Source organism: Magnolia sinica, chromosome 4 (assembly GCF_029962835.1).
Source record: "Magnolia sinica isolate HGM2019 chromosome 4, MsV1, whole genome shotgun sequence".
NCBI classification, from domain to species: Eukaryota; Viridiplantae; Streptophyta; class Magnoliopsida; order Magnoliales; family Magnoliaceae; genus Magnolia; species Magnolia sinica.
The window spans coordinates 113,694,320-113,710,449 of NC_080576.1; positions in this window are offsets into that span (position 1 = coordinate 113,694,320).

The following is a 16,130-nucleotide window of genomic DNA, read 5'->3' on the forward strand; positions in this document are numbered from 1 at the left end:
TTTTCAGTGTGTTTTACTTACTATTACTTCAAAGATTTGAGTTTTCTGGTTTTTGAGTTAGTAGCACTGAAATTGCAATTACATCACTAAATCGCAATTAGGAGCCCCAATCCAATGCTTTATTCTGAACAATTATTTGCAATTCAATTCAATGTTGCATCCAAACACCCCCTAGATGCCCTGGACAACTCAGATCAGGGTTATCTTTGGTGGGCCTTGGCGCGGTTTGCAAGACCAACCGTCTTTCCGTCCAATCCTAGAGTACAGTTCCATACGTATATTTCCCCTTTTATGATAGGTCTTGGTCTGGGCTTGCTCATATAGCCTTGGCCCGAACGTCTTGTAAAGGCTCCTTTTCATGGAATAGACTCCCCATTCAAGATCTCCATTCAAGATCTGTTGGAATGAGAATCATATTTGATTAAGGAGGTAGCTTTCTGAAAAAAAAAAAAAACTCTAGATCAGGGTTATCGGATAAGTGGTATGATGTAGAACAGATTCTGTGTACACTAAAACTTAAGCGGGGCTTGAGAGGACCCACTAATATCATGGTGGTCCATCGTATAAGAGTAGCCGAACTTAAGGGGGCTCAATTGTGCCCAACAATGATCTTGGTGGGCCTGAATGAGGATTCCACATGGACTCAAATGTATAGCCATTTTGGATGAGCATAACCATTCAAAAGAGGCAACTCATGTTATTTCCCAATTTGCATTACCTTAATTGCATGGATTTGATTGTCCAAGCATTGCAGCATTTGGCCGTGTGCAATCTACGCCTGTTGTGGTGACTGGGAGGAGCTTTCACAACGAGATGGTGCAAAGAATCGATCATGGAGCTTTGGAATAAAGGTCGATGAGTCGACCATCAACTGCGAATGGAAATGTTTGGAAACCAATAAGAGCTGAAACTGTTTTTTTGATGAGGGATGAAAATGTTTAATTTTCCTTGAGGGCAGCTGGTTTCTCTTGGGTGTTGCTGATACCGGTGGCACCCAACGTCGGATGGGCTTGGGTGTAGCTAAATGGGTCTGGCTATTAATTTGAACCCGATTAATAATTGGGGCGCGTGTGGTATACCTGTCCTACAAGGCACTGCGTGTGCCATCCAACCTGTCCAACATGGTCAACTCATCGAGAAAATGAGATGCCCCCAACGTAAGGGGGATTGAAGCATTATGTGGGCCACCATGTGAATTCGAAGGTCTTTGGTGGTTGGACATTGTTACCTAAGTTGGTCGTCCTTATTTTTGGGGCATCACATCTTCAAGGTGGGTTTCGCTTGATGTTCGGTTTAGATGACACACACACACACCATAGTGGGCCCCACATGCTGAGTGCCTTGGGGAGTTGAAAAGTGGCAGGTATAAACTTTGATACTCTGGCAAATAATGGATCGAGTACCCACGGCATACAAGTTTCTCAAACTGCATCCAAACTGTAGGCCACCATTTGTATAGATGGTTGACCATTTACAACCATCCAATGACCAAATACCAAAAAAAAAGAAAAAAAAGAAGGGAGGGTGGTAAGAGCTAGAATTTTAAACCAATTTGATTTTTGGTGATAGCCTATTTATTGTGGGTCCCTAATTTGCATGGTTTAGTTTAAGTTACTCCATGTTGAAGTACAGTTCCAAGAACCTACATATCAACCGTGATAGTATGTCCAAGTATCAAAATAGAAACCTTTGGGAGTTGAAGGGGTGAGATTTTCTTTTTCCTCAAAATGTTAGGACCTATTTGGAATCATGAAAAGAAAAGGAAACATTTCCTATGAAATTAATTTTTTATTATTTGTGAAGCTTTTTTTTTTTTTTTTTGTGGAAAATAAAATTCACCTCTAGAAAAGTATTTTTCCACTATTGAAGGAAAATATTTTATTTTTTTTAGAGTTAAACCCAAATATGCTACTCTCCTCCTTCAATGGCTCACAAGTTCTACATTTGTCAATGTATCACTTAACTTGATTTGGTCCTTATGATTTGTACCATCGTGTCATTTTATCCGTTTTGTCTCCTACATATGGTGGTCCCCATAATGGCATGAAGATGGACATTGGTATTACATATTATATGATTTGGATAATGCCAATACATCATCATGTGCGTGTCAAATGCAGATCCCACAGTGAAAATAGCAACATTGTCATTTCACATAAAGAAATCTTTGCTTTTCATTACCGGCCCAACATCTAATAAGAATGTGTCGTGTCTTTTCATTGGGTCACATTAGCGGTTACAGGGGGCCTTTTAATCAGGGGTTACTGGCAATTTATGTCCCTTGCACCCAACATGTGCAAAACAACTTATAGATGCCAATGTGACATGTGCCTTTGTCCATCAATTCCTTCTTTTATGGCAAGATGTGTCTATGTGCATAAATTCCAACCTTAGTCCACATGTGAAGTATACCAATGTGTCTCTCTTACTAGATGTGCCATGTGCACCACCATACAGCTCTAAGCACCTCACATGGGTTGTGTATGCCACATTTGGAAGTGTTCATTTTCTAGTGTTCTATATATCTCAAATGTGCTAATATGACACATGCCAATAGCTATTCGGAATTATTTTTTATTTTATTTTTGCCATATAAGAAATTTAAAAATAGATTCAAAATTTTTAGAAAAATCTTGTAGAAAAATGAATGAAGAAAACTACATTTCCTTTTCACAATTTTTGAGAAATAAGGTTCTTGAGAAATGCTATTTTCTTTTCCATGTTAGTTACAAATTAACAGGCTCTTAAACGATAAAGGAGTATTAATACTCTAATGGATACTCTATACCTAATTGCAATAGGTACAGTTGCCCATTTGAAGCTTGGGCATGCATGCGTGGGGGTGTAGTATCCATTGGTGGATATGAGTGTGGATTACTTGTATTAGAGCCAAGACTAACCCATTGTCACCCATAGTTGCTTATGGGGCAATGTGGTGTGTATGGCATCCAACATGTTGGTCTCACTATGAAAGATGGACTCTCCAAAATCAAAGATCCAACCACCATGACCACAACGTAAATCTAGACATTTATTATTATTATTATTAGTATTATTATTATTATTATTATTATTATTATGAATTTAGTAGAGTTCTATGTTGCACATTCATATAGACATATGAAGAGTCATGATTGTTTTGGAGTCTTTAGAGTTACTTATTAGACATAGGTGACACACACACACACACACAAACACACACACACACACACACTGGAGCATCAATTATCATGAGAATTTGTGAGAACTTTTTGAGAACTCATCTCATGTGAAATAAGTGCAAAATCTAAACGGTCACATGATGTAGCACCTCATTAAACTCATACGGCCCAACTTTTAATATAATCCAAAACTTTGATAGGCCATGGCAAAAGTAAACAATTTCCTCCCTTGATTTGCCTCTCTCTCTTTATCATAGCCTACCAAAGCTTTGGAAGATGGTAAAAGTTGGGCATGAGGTTTTCGCGGGATGATGCATAACGTTCCGATTTTCGGCACATACAACGGGAGATGAGTTCTCAAAATGTTCTCATGAAAAGTAGTTTCAGGGTTGAAAGGGCCTACAAGTGGTATCAGATCAATGGTAAAGATTTCTTGGTGAAAAGAGCCAAAGTGAAAATAAGCATTCTTTGACTGTTTGGCACATATATGTTACAGTTTTGGTACGCATGAGTTGCAATTCAGTGTTTTTCTTTTCTTTCTTTCTTTTTTTCTAATACATCTTAGATACATAGATCAATAAATTAAAAATATGAAAGTTTAGATTCGCTAGTAGTCACTGCTACAAAGGAGACGAAATGGTATTTTTTCAAAGTGTCAAGACATTTATCACAGTAGTGATGAGTCAAGATGCCAAGAATGACTATTTAAAGAAGATGTGTAAAAGAATAACTGAGAGAGTACTTATGATTTTGAAAAAGATGGTGTATAAGAGACGTAGATACATGTAGAAAATTTAATTTAACCATTTTAAGTTTGGAAGAAACTTAATGAACTTTATTTAAAAAGTGATTTTTCGCAATAGCCCCTGGACTATTGGATAAGTGACTTTGAAATAGATGAGTTCTATAAACATAAAATTACTAAGTTCAAATTTAAAGAGTTGAATGAGATTTGGTACTTCACATGCCGTGGTAAACAAAGAAACAATGACAAAAAATAACATTAATGTACTGAAAATTTTGTTTTCTTTTTTAAAGATGGGGAAGTAGGAAATATTTACAAGTACATTAAAAAAAATGTCAATCCAAGACCATTTTCAAAACATAAAAAAGTCAATCCAAGATGACTTCAAATTTGTATGTTCTAAAATTTTGAACTTCAACTACATGAATTTCGGAGAAAAGAATGAAAAGGGTGATCATATGTATTTGTGATAGAGAGTTGAATGAAAGAAAAGGACAAGAATGAAATATCCTATTTAGCTTGAAAACCTCTATATATAACTAGAATGCTATGAATTATTATTATTATTATTATTTTATTTTATTTTATTTCTTGTGTGTGTGTGATTTTATTGTTGAAACGCATCTCATGAAGCATCAAGGTACATTAGAATTGGAAAATTTTCAAATTTAAAATCCAATATTGAAACTACTTATAGATAATGAACAAAAAGGATACTTATTATCCCAAATTTGAATTTCAACATATTAAATTGGATAAGAATGATGAGATCACTAGATATAGTTCTCACATTCCTAAAGACAAGATGCAAATTTAGCTAAAAGTCTTATAAGATGGGGTGTACATCGAGCTGAACCAAGTCGAGCTAGCCTTAACTCGACTCGGCTCGACCACTAGGTGACCTCAGCTCGGCTCAGTTTGGTCAGTAGCTCGAGCTAGTTCAGGCCGAGTTCAAGCCAAAATCGAGCCGAGTTTTCCTATGCGACATTTCCACAAACACCTGGACTGCACCCTCAAAATCTCATTGTCTGTAAAACAGCAACAAATTTTTTTCAAGTATTTTACCAAATACCTTCCAAACAACATTAAAAAAAAAAAAGGGATATTTGTTTCATATACACACCTTCCTTGCCACCAGCTACACTTCGTTGAGTCATTTCATTAAACACTTCGTGAGCAACATCAATATCAAAGTAACCAAGTCACCGAACTAGTTCAATCCGAGTTCGATGCGAGCTGGGTTCAATCCGAGTCGAGTCGAGCTGAGGCTAGCTCAAACTCGGTTCAAACTCATTTTAGAGCTAAAAAAATTAGCTCGACTCGGCTCGAACTCAGCTTTAAACTAAGTCGAATTGAGCTTTTTTGAGTCGAGTCGAGCGAGCTAACCGAGCTAGCTCGGTTCGTGTACACCCCTATATAAGATAGAAGATGATAAATCAAGTAATAATTTTGTGAGGTCTAATTTAAGGGAAGATGTTAGTGTTGATCTAGTACCTTTAATTTATGTGTTAAAATCTGATTTTCAATTCGAACCACAACCTTGTCAATTTGATTGAGAAAATTTAATAAATTCAAGTTTACTTTCAACTTTTTGGACTTTGTTAATTCAATCAACAAAAGTGTCAATTCGATCGATGATTTGTCGAGTCTTGTTGATTTGATCGGCAATATACACAATTTGTATGTTAAGTGCGTATTTTGTTTCTAAATGTGTACGGGGTATATATACCATGTTAATTACGTAATTTTGATAGAGAAGAATCACAATGTGAGAAGTTAAGAGTCAAGGGTTTTTAGACAGAGAAAGTCAAGTTTTATATATATATATATATATATATATATATATATATATATATATATATATAGAGAGAGAGAGAGAGAGAGAGAGAGAGAGAGAGAGAGAGAGAGAGTCATGCTCACCTGTGCACCTTTGCACACGTGTCATGGGTGTCTAATCTGAACGGTCCATGTGATGCGGAATCCCATGAAACCTCATGTTGCAACTTTTCACCCTGATCTAAAATTCTGGTAGGCCATAGCAAAGAGAAATGCAAATCAAGGGAGGAAACTGTTTTCATTTTTAATGGCCCATCAAAGTTTTAGATCAAAGCAAAACTTGGGCTTGGGGGGTTTGACGAGGTGCTGCTTCAAATGAACAGTTCAGATTTTGGAACCACATCACATATGATGGGTTCTCAAAAAAGTTCGCACCAGTTTCGCACTAACTGGTGCGCAGGTGAGCATTTCCCTATACACACACACACACACACACACACACACACACACACACACACACACACACACACACTTCCATCTGTTGTAACTTTTTGATATAATGGATTGTTAGTCATTTTGTACCATGATTTTTTCTTATAAGTATTTTTCACACATTCATGTGTTATATGTAATCGCTTGAAATTTCTTTTTTTATTGCATTATTTAATTCTATTTAAGGTTATTTTGGCGTCCAACAAGTCATGTTAGATTTTGTTGCGTTCCCAACAAGAAGTACAATACAAATAGGAATTTTAAAGTCTATATTTCACTCACAAAAGGTGTGTACAATTGTATGTTAAACAATCATATAATTATAAATTTATGTTTATTTTGGACCTTTAGAGAATCATGTATATAAGCATGGAATTATAGCAATGTAATAGTGGATGTGTTGGCCTTATTTGACTAAGTGATTTTCTTTCTTTTCCTATATTAGTCTTTTAGCCAAAGGTCAAGTGGTCCAAGCATCTTATCCAAAGGGTGTATTTGAGGCATCCCATCATCATGATGGGACTCACATACGTGGATGAGTTACACGTGTGGTGTGTTATTATGTCCCACACAATTAAATACTGTATAAGCAAGTGATTAAAATTTACTCTTGGTAAATGACTTCGTAGATGCAGATGAAGGGGAGCCAATTAGGCACGGCCTGGACTCACCCTAGATAGTGCGGCCCCTTGCCTGGGGGCCTACCTTGATGTATGTATTTTACATCTATGTTGTTATTCTATTTTAATTTGCTAGATAATTTTAAGACATGAACCTAAAAATGAAGCCGATCTAAAACTCAGGTGGACCATATCATAGGAAACAATGATGATCGAATGTCCTACCTAGGGCTGTGCATTAAGCCGAGTCGAGTTGATGTGGGTCAAGCTTGGCTCGACTCATCCATGCTATACTCGAGTTTGAGCTCGCCCTCGAGCTCAACATCGAAGCTTGGCTTGTTTGCTAAAGTTGTCGAGTTGAGTTCGAGTCGAGTCGAGCTTGTTCACATATCATGGAGTGGGCGCGGGTTGCTCGAAGTCATTGAGTGGGCTGCGCGGTTGCTTTGAGAAATTAGGAAAATGAGAGAAAGAGAGAGATAGAGAGGAGTAGTCGGTCGAGCAGAGAGCCTCCGGTAGTCGAGTTGTCATGCTGGTCGGATAGAGTTTTTCAGTAAAAAGTAAAAACATTCAAGTTTTAACTTTTTAAAGTTTTTTAACTTAATATATATATATATTTTGTATATTTAATACACACACACACACACACACATATATATAATATTAAAATATATTCTTTGAGTTGAGTCAAATCCAGTTCAAGTTGAAATGCACCATGGTTGAATTCGGCTCGATCTCAACTCGAGCTTCAGAAAACAAGTTTGATTCGCTTGTGCCGATCTTTTAAGCCAAGTTAATCCGAGTTGACTAGAGCTGAGTCGAGCAAGCATTTCGAGCTAGCTCGACCTGTGAACAGCCCTAACCCTACCATTAAAGACTTTCAATGGAACATTCTTCACTAGCGTTTATTTGCCATCCAACCTATTGATAACGTCACATGAACATTAGTGAAGAAAAATAAATAAATAAAAGCTTGATTCAAAACTTTTGTGGTTCATTAATAGACAATCACAACTGCTTCCTAAGGTGTGGTCCACTTGAGAAGTAGATCTACTTAAGTTTTGCTGTCATGCTATAAAATAATCTGGAAGAAAACGGATGAATGGCGTGGATATAGAATATATACATTAAGAGAGCCCCTACGGTAAGGGCCGCACCTAATTCGCTCCCATGAAGAAGCGCCGATGTAGAGTACCCTATCACAACAAGCCTCGACTTGTAAGCCGCTGGAATAGGTGTGGAAGCGAGGCTGCCACCGATTTCATGGCACGTGTGAGATCCTGGCTACTCATCTAGCAGATCTCATCCACTGCAAACTTATCCCAGCCCAGATAATCACGCCGACCAGCTCACGAGCTCACATTCAATGTACCCATGTGGTCTGTATCTTGCACGTGTGCCCCAGACCAGGTTTGTTACCGTACATACCAAAATATGAGAACCCCAGCAGTTGGATTTTGGGTGGTCTTTCAATGATTTGAACCGTTGATATGATGTCCAAGGTCAGAGACTATCTGAAATGAAATGCTATTGGTGCGGAGTATTCAACCATATGATTTTTTGACATTTTTTTTGTCCTTTGAATATGGATGAATATTTTAATAAGTCTCACCAACCATTGGACCTCACCAACCATTGAACGGCCATTTGACTCAGTGCTTGCCTTCAGAAATGGACACAATTTGGCTAGTGACAACAACACCAGCCAACTCGCTGGTGTCAAAGCTCTATGGGACCTACTATGACATATCCGCATTACCAATGCCTAGGGCTGAACGTCTATCGGGTTGGTATCCAACCCAACCCAACCCAACCTAGGGTTGGGAATTCTCAACCCAAGTAGGTTCGGTCGGGTTGGTTAGGTGGATACATGTTAATATTTTAATGATTTCATTGATTTATTATATTTTAATACATGTCTTCATATTTTATATTTATGATTTTATCAATTATATATGTAGTTATATATAGTAAAGAACTTCATTTATTCTAAACAAATAAGTTAGAATATTGGACAACTACTCATTTAAAAGTCATGTTGTGTAGCACACAATCTATTTGAGAGAGAGAAATCCAACATTTCTTATTATCATGAGTTATTGGAAATGATGTGGACCAATGAGACCTGATAACACCGAAATTTCATATGTCTTCAACACATACTATCCATACTCAATTATAATTTACAAATGACTTATATATTAATCAGGTTCGGCTGGGCCAGGTAACCCAAGACCTCAACTCAAGCCCGACCCAAGATTTATTGAGTTAGTGTTTATTTAGCCCAACCTTGAGATCGGACTCGATACATCTTGTCTAAGCTCAACCCAATGCCAAGTTGGCCGGGTTCAACCTGCCTAACTTTCAGCCCTACCAATGCAGTCCATTTATTTTTTCATCTCATTTTAGTGTACAGGCTCAGAATTGAGACATGAACCACATTACAGGAAAACAATATTCATTGAACATCCAGCATTAAAAACGAGCTAATAAAATGGACAGATGGTCAGAATAAAACACATGATACGGGACCCACGGATCTTTGACACTTGCTAACTGGCGAGTGTTGGGGTCACTAGCCAAGCCACGTCCTTCGGAAATATCTCCAGCCTAAGCTATGTTATGTGGAGCCCATCATGGCCAACTGTTTTTACCGCTCATTTTTTGGCGTGTATCAAGAAATGAGACTGATCTAAAATTTCAAGTGAATCGTACCACAGGATTTAAGGGGGGAAAAATAAATAAATAAAGGAGGTCATCCGAATTGGGAAATCGGACTGCGTGCTGTATGTAGTGTACTGCGTGGACTTTGTGAAAACCACCGTGAGTTATGTGTCCTATCCACCCCGTTCAGAGCTTATTTGAAGGTATGAAACTAAAATCGAAGCATATACAAAGTTCAAATAGACCACACCACAGGAGATTATAAATTGAACACCAACCATTGAAATTTTAAAGGGGCAACAAAGGTTTTGGATCAAGCTGATATTTGTGTTTTCCCTTCATTCATGTCTGACCGACCCTCTGAACAGGTTGGATGACAGATAAACATTACTCTGGGCCTTAGAAAGGTTTTGACGGTGGATATCATTATCCCCACTGTTTCCTATGTCGGGTCCACTTGAGCTTTGGACATGCTTCAATTTTGGGTTCAACCCTAAAATGAGCTGAAAAAACGGATGGACGGCGTCGATAAGTCATATACATTCCTGGTGGGCCCAACAAAGTTTACCCACTATGATAAAGCGTAATGGGTTACGCTGTACGCACTCCGATTTACCGCATTGGGTCACGTGGGATGTCGTAGGCAACGCACTCGGCTCCAAATGTCGCGGAGCGGCCAGCTTAACCTTTCTTCCCACGCAGATGTGCGACACGTTCAGTCCATCAATCGCATCTCTACGCGTCTCCACGCTTAGGTGGATCCCTGATAGTGGGTCCCACTGTGATCCTTACATCCATGCCGTCCATCTTTTTTAAAGCTCATTTTAGGTCATGATCTAAAAAGTAAAGAAGATCCAAATGTCGAAGTCGATCCCACCACAAGAAACAGTGGTGAATGATTATTAGAAAGTTTTGTGGGCTACAAATGCTTTGTATCAAACTGATATTTATGTGGTCCCTTCGTACAAGTCTTTGTGACCTTTTTAATAGGTTGGATATTCCAGTGAGGTTTTTAATGGTGGATATTCAATCACCACTGTTTTCTATTTTCTATTGTGTGGTCCCCACATTTTTGGGATAATTGGTTAAAATAATCTGTAAAAACGGATCAACAGAGTGGATAGAAGTTACATACATCATGGTAGTCCCCACAATTGGGGGCCGAGGTAGGTGAACTGGGGGATCCATCGAAGCCGCGCCACGCAACCGGGGTAGGTGGGGGAACGGATTAGGTGCAGCCGACGGTTCGGCCCTATATATATATATATATATACAGGCCACGCGACCATCAACCCCATCAGTCAGATGCACTATTTAATGGTGTCCTGGGTCTTAAAAATCAAATCATTCCGTGACTTTTGTAGGCCACACCACATACAAAAGTTGAGAGGGGTTACCCTCCGTTAAAACATTCATAATCATTTTTTGGGCCATCGAGATGTGGTTCACAAATCCAGCCCATCCATTATATGTGTCCCACTTGGATGAGGGTTCAGACCAAGTTTCAGATGTATTCAAATTTCAAGTCGGACCCACCAAGTATTTTTATATGTTTTAGTCACGTCTTCACATGATTTTAGATGGTATGGCCCACCTAAGTTCCGTAAACGACTAATTTTTGGGATGTCTTATAATTTAAAGGGTTTCTATCAAATGCACGGTATTGATGGTCAACACGCATCACAGTGGGGCCCACACAGCTTGACCTCATGGGAAGTTCCCATGAGATGGCATGATTTTAGATGGTATGGCCCACTTGAGTTCCATATATGGCTGATTTTTGGAATATCCCATAATTTAAAGAGTTCCTATCCAATGCACGGTATTGATGGTCAACACACGTCACGTTGGGGCCTGCATAGAACCTTTTTCCCGCACACTATATATATATATATATATATAGAGAGAGAGAGAGAGAGAGAGAGAGAGAGAGAGAGAGTCATGCTCCCCTGTGCACCTACGCATGTGTGCACCTTTGTACACATGTCGAATCCCATAAAACTCCATGTGACAAATTTTTTCCCTGATTTAAAATTTTGATGGGCAATAGCAAAGAGAAATGCAAATCAAAGGAGGAAACTGTTTTCATTTTTCATGGGCCATCAAAGTAAAACTTGGGCCTGGGGGGTTTCACGAGGTGATGCTTCACATAAATAGTTCAAATTTTAGATTCACATCACGTATGATGGGTTCTCAAAAAAGTTCGTATGTAATACCTACGAACTGGTTTGCAGGGAGCGTTTCCGTGTATGTGTGTATCCTATTGTATGGCTCACCTGAGAATTGGATCGACTTTATATTTGTGGTGGTGAATTAAAATGATCTTAAAACATAAATGGACCGCATGGATATATAATACACAGATATAGGTGGGTTTCACGGTTTAGGGCCGCAATCCACTACCGGTACCACGTGCGAGCCGGGAACGCGGATTAGGTACTGCCTCACCTGCACCGAGGTTGGTACCAGGAAAGCACACATGGCGTGTTTTATCGGCCCCTATTTCCGCAGCCAGGGGTAGCCGTTGATCCGCGCAAATCCATGTTTGCTTGATCTACTAAATAGGCCTGTTTTGATGAAGGGACTATGCATCCTTCACACACTGAGAATATATTCGCGAGATCCAGACCGTCAAAGCTATGCATCCCTGCGGATGTTGAATGGCTAAGATGATACTGTAGAGCCGGTCGTGAGCCATCTGTGCACAGGAGACGTGGCATGGTGATGTATTAATCTAGTCCACTGAGTACCGGCAACAGGATGGGTGGCTTAGAAATATAACACAAGAGACGATCCTATCCATTACTTTTTCTACTATTTTCTCACCGTACATTTAATAGCCACAGATCATAAGAGTATGATTGTCTGATAGAAATTATTTTTGAGGCATTAGCCATCCATCCTATGTAGCTACATATGGACGGACCTGATTTTTGTATCACCCTGCCACGTGAACGGCAGAGAGAATGACCTACTATATCCCAGTTCTTCCGGACTGCACCGTATCATTCCGTAGTCGTATCAATATCATAAATTCATAATCATAAAAGCTTTCCGTACTTTCTACCTCAAAAGGTACCTGCCTGAGCTGCAAGCGTACCATAACATGTTGAATGGTGTCGATTCATCGCGGCATGCGTGCACTGATCAAAGCCGTCGGGCGGACGCCTGGTTGATGGCTCTGGGCCCTCTGATGAAAGATTTCTATGCCATGTTCATTGGTGGCGACTCATTCCATGTAGAAATGTCATACATCCATCAATCCAGACCGTGCAAATCATGTGCCCCATTCTGATGGAGCGTACTTTAATTCACATTGATGGAGTGGTTCTAACAATCGAATCAGCGGCCGTTAAATGGACGGTTATGCAGAAAATGGAAACGGATTGGCTGCTCCCCCTGCCACCAGCCCGGTGGCTTAAAGACGGTGCTCTGTGGGCCCCACCATGATGTATTTGTTTCATCCATTCCGTTCATCCATTTTTACAGATTATTTTAGGGCTTATTACCAAAAATGAGAGGGATATAGATCTCAGGTAGACCACACCACACGAAAATAAATAGTGATTGGATATCCACCATTAAAATCCTCCTAAGGCCTACTGTACTGTTTATTTGACATCCAATCTGTTGATTAGGTCATACAGGCCCAGATGAAGACGAAAAAAGATCATCTTGATCCAAAACTATTATGGCCCCGGAAAGGTTTTTAATGGTCAACGCTCATTCAACACTGTTTCCTGTAATGTGGTCCACTTGAGAATAGGATATACCTCGTTTCTTAGGTCATACCATACAAGGATCTAGAAAAATAGATGGACGGCATGGATGAAACACATACATCATGGTGGGTCCCACAGAGCACCGACCATCAGCCATTGGCTGCTGGCCGGGGGAGTAGCCAATCCGTTTCCTCAGAAAACGGTCATTGGTGGCAAAATCAGATTGGTAAGACCATCCCGTTGAATATCCTTCATCCATCCCCAAAAGAGCCACGATTTGTATGGTCTGGATTAACGTGCATTGCCTCTTATGATCAGTCACCGGCCGCCACTAATCCAACGTGCAAAACGTGCGCGGTTGTTGGCCCGAAGGCACTATTTCCTTCTTTCCTTCCGTCGGGTACGTACTCGACTGACGTCTCACGTGGGCTCGACAAATCACATCTCGCCACGTCAGAGTATCGCCGGACTCGGTGTTCTACCGGCCTCACCAAATCCGGTTACTTTTTAAAGCTTTCACGTTTTAACTATTCATTAGTGTTTTGTACGACGGCACCGTGACGTGGAGGATATTAGGTGCGGCCCCGGCGTCACCCAAGACGGTACGGCCGTTCCCGTGGGGCCCGCATTGATGTGTATTCTATACCCATGCCGTTCATCTGTTTTTACGGATCATTTTAGAGAACGAGCCCAAAAATGAAGCAGATCAAAATTTCAGGTGGACTATAGTGAGGAAACAGTGTTGATTGGACGATCCACCATCAAAATCTTCATAGGCCCACCATAATGTTTCCGTAATTATATTTTTCATCCAACTAACCATGTTGATAAGGTAAAAAATCCTGGATACAGGGGAAAAATAAATTTCAGCTTGATCCAAAACTTATGTGGTCCACAGTAAGTTTTTAATGTTCAGAAACTGCTATCTTCCATTGTATGGTCCACCTGAGATTTTGATGTCATTTATTTTTGGGAAGATGCCCTAAAATGATCTGAAAAAACGGATGGACGGCGTGGATATAGATAAAATAAATTAAGATGGGCCTCACGGTAAGGGACGCACTGTATTGGGTGACGGCGGAGCCGCACCTACCCACTCCCACGGTCCCGTATTATATTTTGCCGTAGACTTTGTGATAGTTTACCGACATTTTAAAATGGTGGTGACTCATCTCCTCCTATTGCACTTATGCATGGACATCCAGCTCATTCAAATTGTGGGGCACATCGTGAGTGGAGCAAATCTCTAAAATCACACTCTTCAAGCAATCCCACCCTTCCAATTGATGAGAATAAAATAGACCTTTATACAACATAAAAATATGGGTTGGACCAATTCCAAGGGAAAAAATCTAATTGCTATTCTAAGTTTTATTTTAGATGATGATCAATCCATAGTTTGGTCATAGATTTGGACGGTCTGGATTCCCGTAGAAGACACCACCAGCTTTAAAAAATGGTGGTTAACAATCAAGGAATCTTACGTGTACATATTTTTTACTTCCGGACCGATCTCGTATCTTATACTTCAACTTTTAGATGCACACCCACTCGTTGCTAAATACACCCATCTTTTCTAATTTTGGTGATAAAATAGTACAAAACTTGGCAAAGGTTTATATATTGGTCTCCATAACAATTCTGCACACGTGGATTATATGGATTAGATCGAAACCGCTCATTCAATAGGTCAGGTACTGAGTGGGCCATATTAAAATATTTACGTTGTTTGGAGAATTCTAACCGTTTGATTGATGGAATATAAAATAGACGGTAGGATGAGGATATTAGGAATGGCTTACGTCTGGCGAGAAAAGGTAACTTATTAGATGACCAGGATATTTCATTCGGAGGAATTTTTGTTTGTAGGGTGCCTGGCTCTGATTATCACATGTACATGCCACGTGTACGGTAGATGATCTGAAGGCACGAAAATGCCTTTCCACCGGAAGCAGTTGATTAACAGGGAGCCCCTTAAAGGAAAGGCTCTGTGAGGCCACCACGATGTGCACGTCAAATCTACTCCGTTCATCACTTAGCGCCGGCTCATGTTAATGGTTGGCCCAAGAATCATGCAGATTCAAAACTGAAGTGGGCCACACCAAAGGAAACCACGTGGATGGAACGCCTACTGTTGAAATCTTTCTGGCCCAAACGTGATCTCTATATTCCATCCAATCCGTTCATATGTTGAGTCGCAAAAGGATGAAGGGGAAGCACAAATATCAGCCCGATCCAAAACTTCAGTGGGACCGAAGGATGTTTCAATGGACATCATTCCCATCCCCACGGTTCCCTGAGGTATGGCCCACTTGTTTTTTGGATATGATGTTCGAGTTCACGATCTAACACGGTCTGGCTCAAATATTAGACGTATTGGATGCAAGAAATACATGACAGTGGGCCTCAGAGAACTTTCTGCTGCATAGGCCACCTGCCAGAAATTCACGGTCCTTGAAAAAAGGTAGGTGGTAGCTTGGGCTATACGACGCAAAAGCCAGGAAAAAAATAAATAAAATGCGGTGATGATGCGGTAGCGTTACGGTTACTAACGTACACGTGGCATGCAATGCAAGAGATCAAGACCGTTGATCTGATAGGAGGAGCTGTGGATTGGCCATTAAGTAGACACAGCATAGATTGAATGACCCTAACTCTCTGATTATTATGAGATCTTCTCATTGAATGGAGATTATTGCTTTTCGTTTTTTGGGTTAGCTTTGTATTAGCGGTCCATCTCAGTCCATCGATCCAATGGAAATTATTACCCTCTGTCATTGATTTCTTTCTATATGGCCCACCAAATCTACATCGTGATAACCGTCCAGATGATGCATACGGTGAATTTGGTTAAGCAAAAAAAAAAAAAAAAATCCTATTTATAACTACATCACCAAACAAACAAGGCTCCCCACCGATGTAGCATCTTCTCACATGGTTAATGCTTTTATAA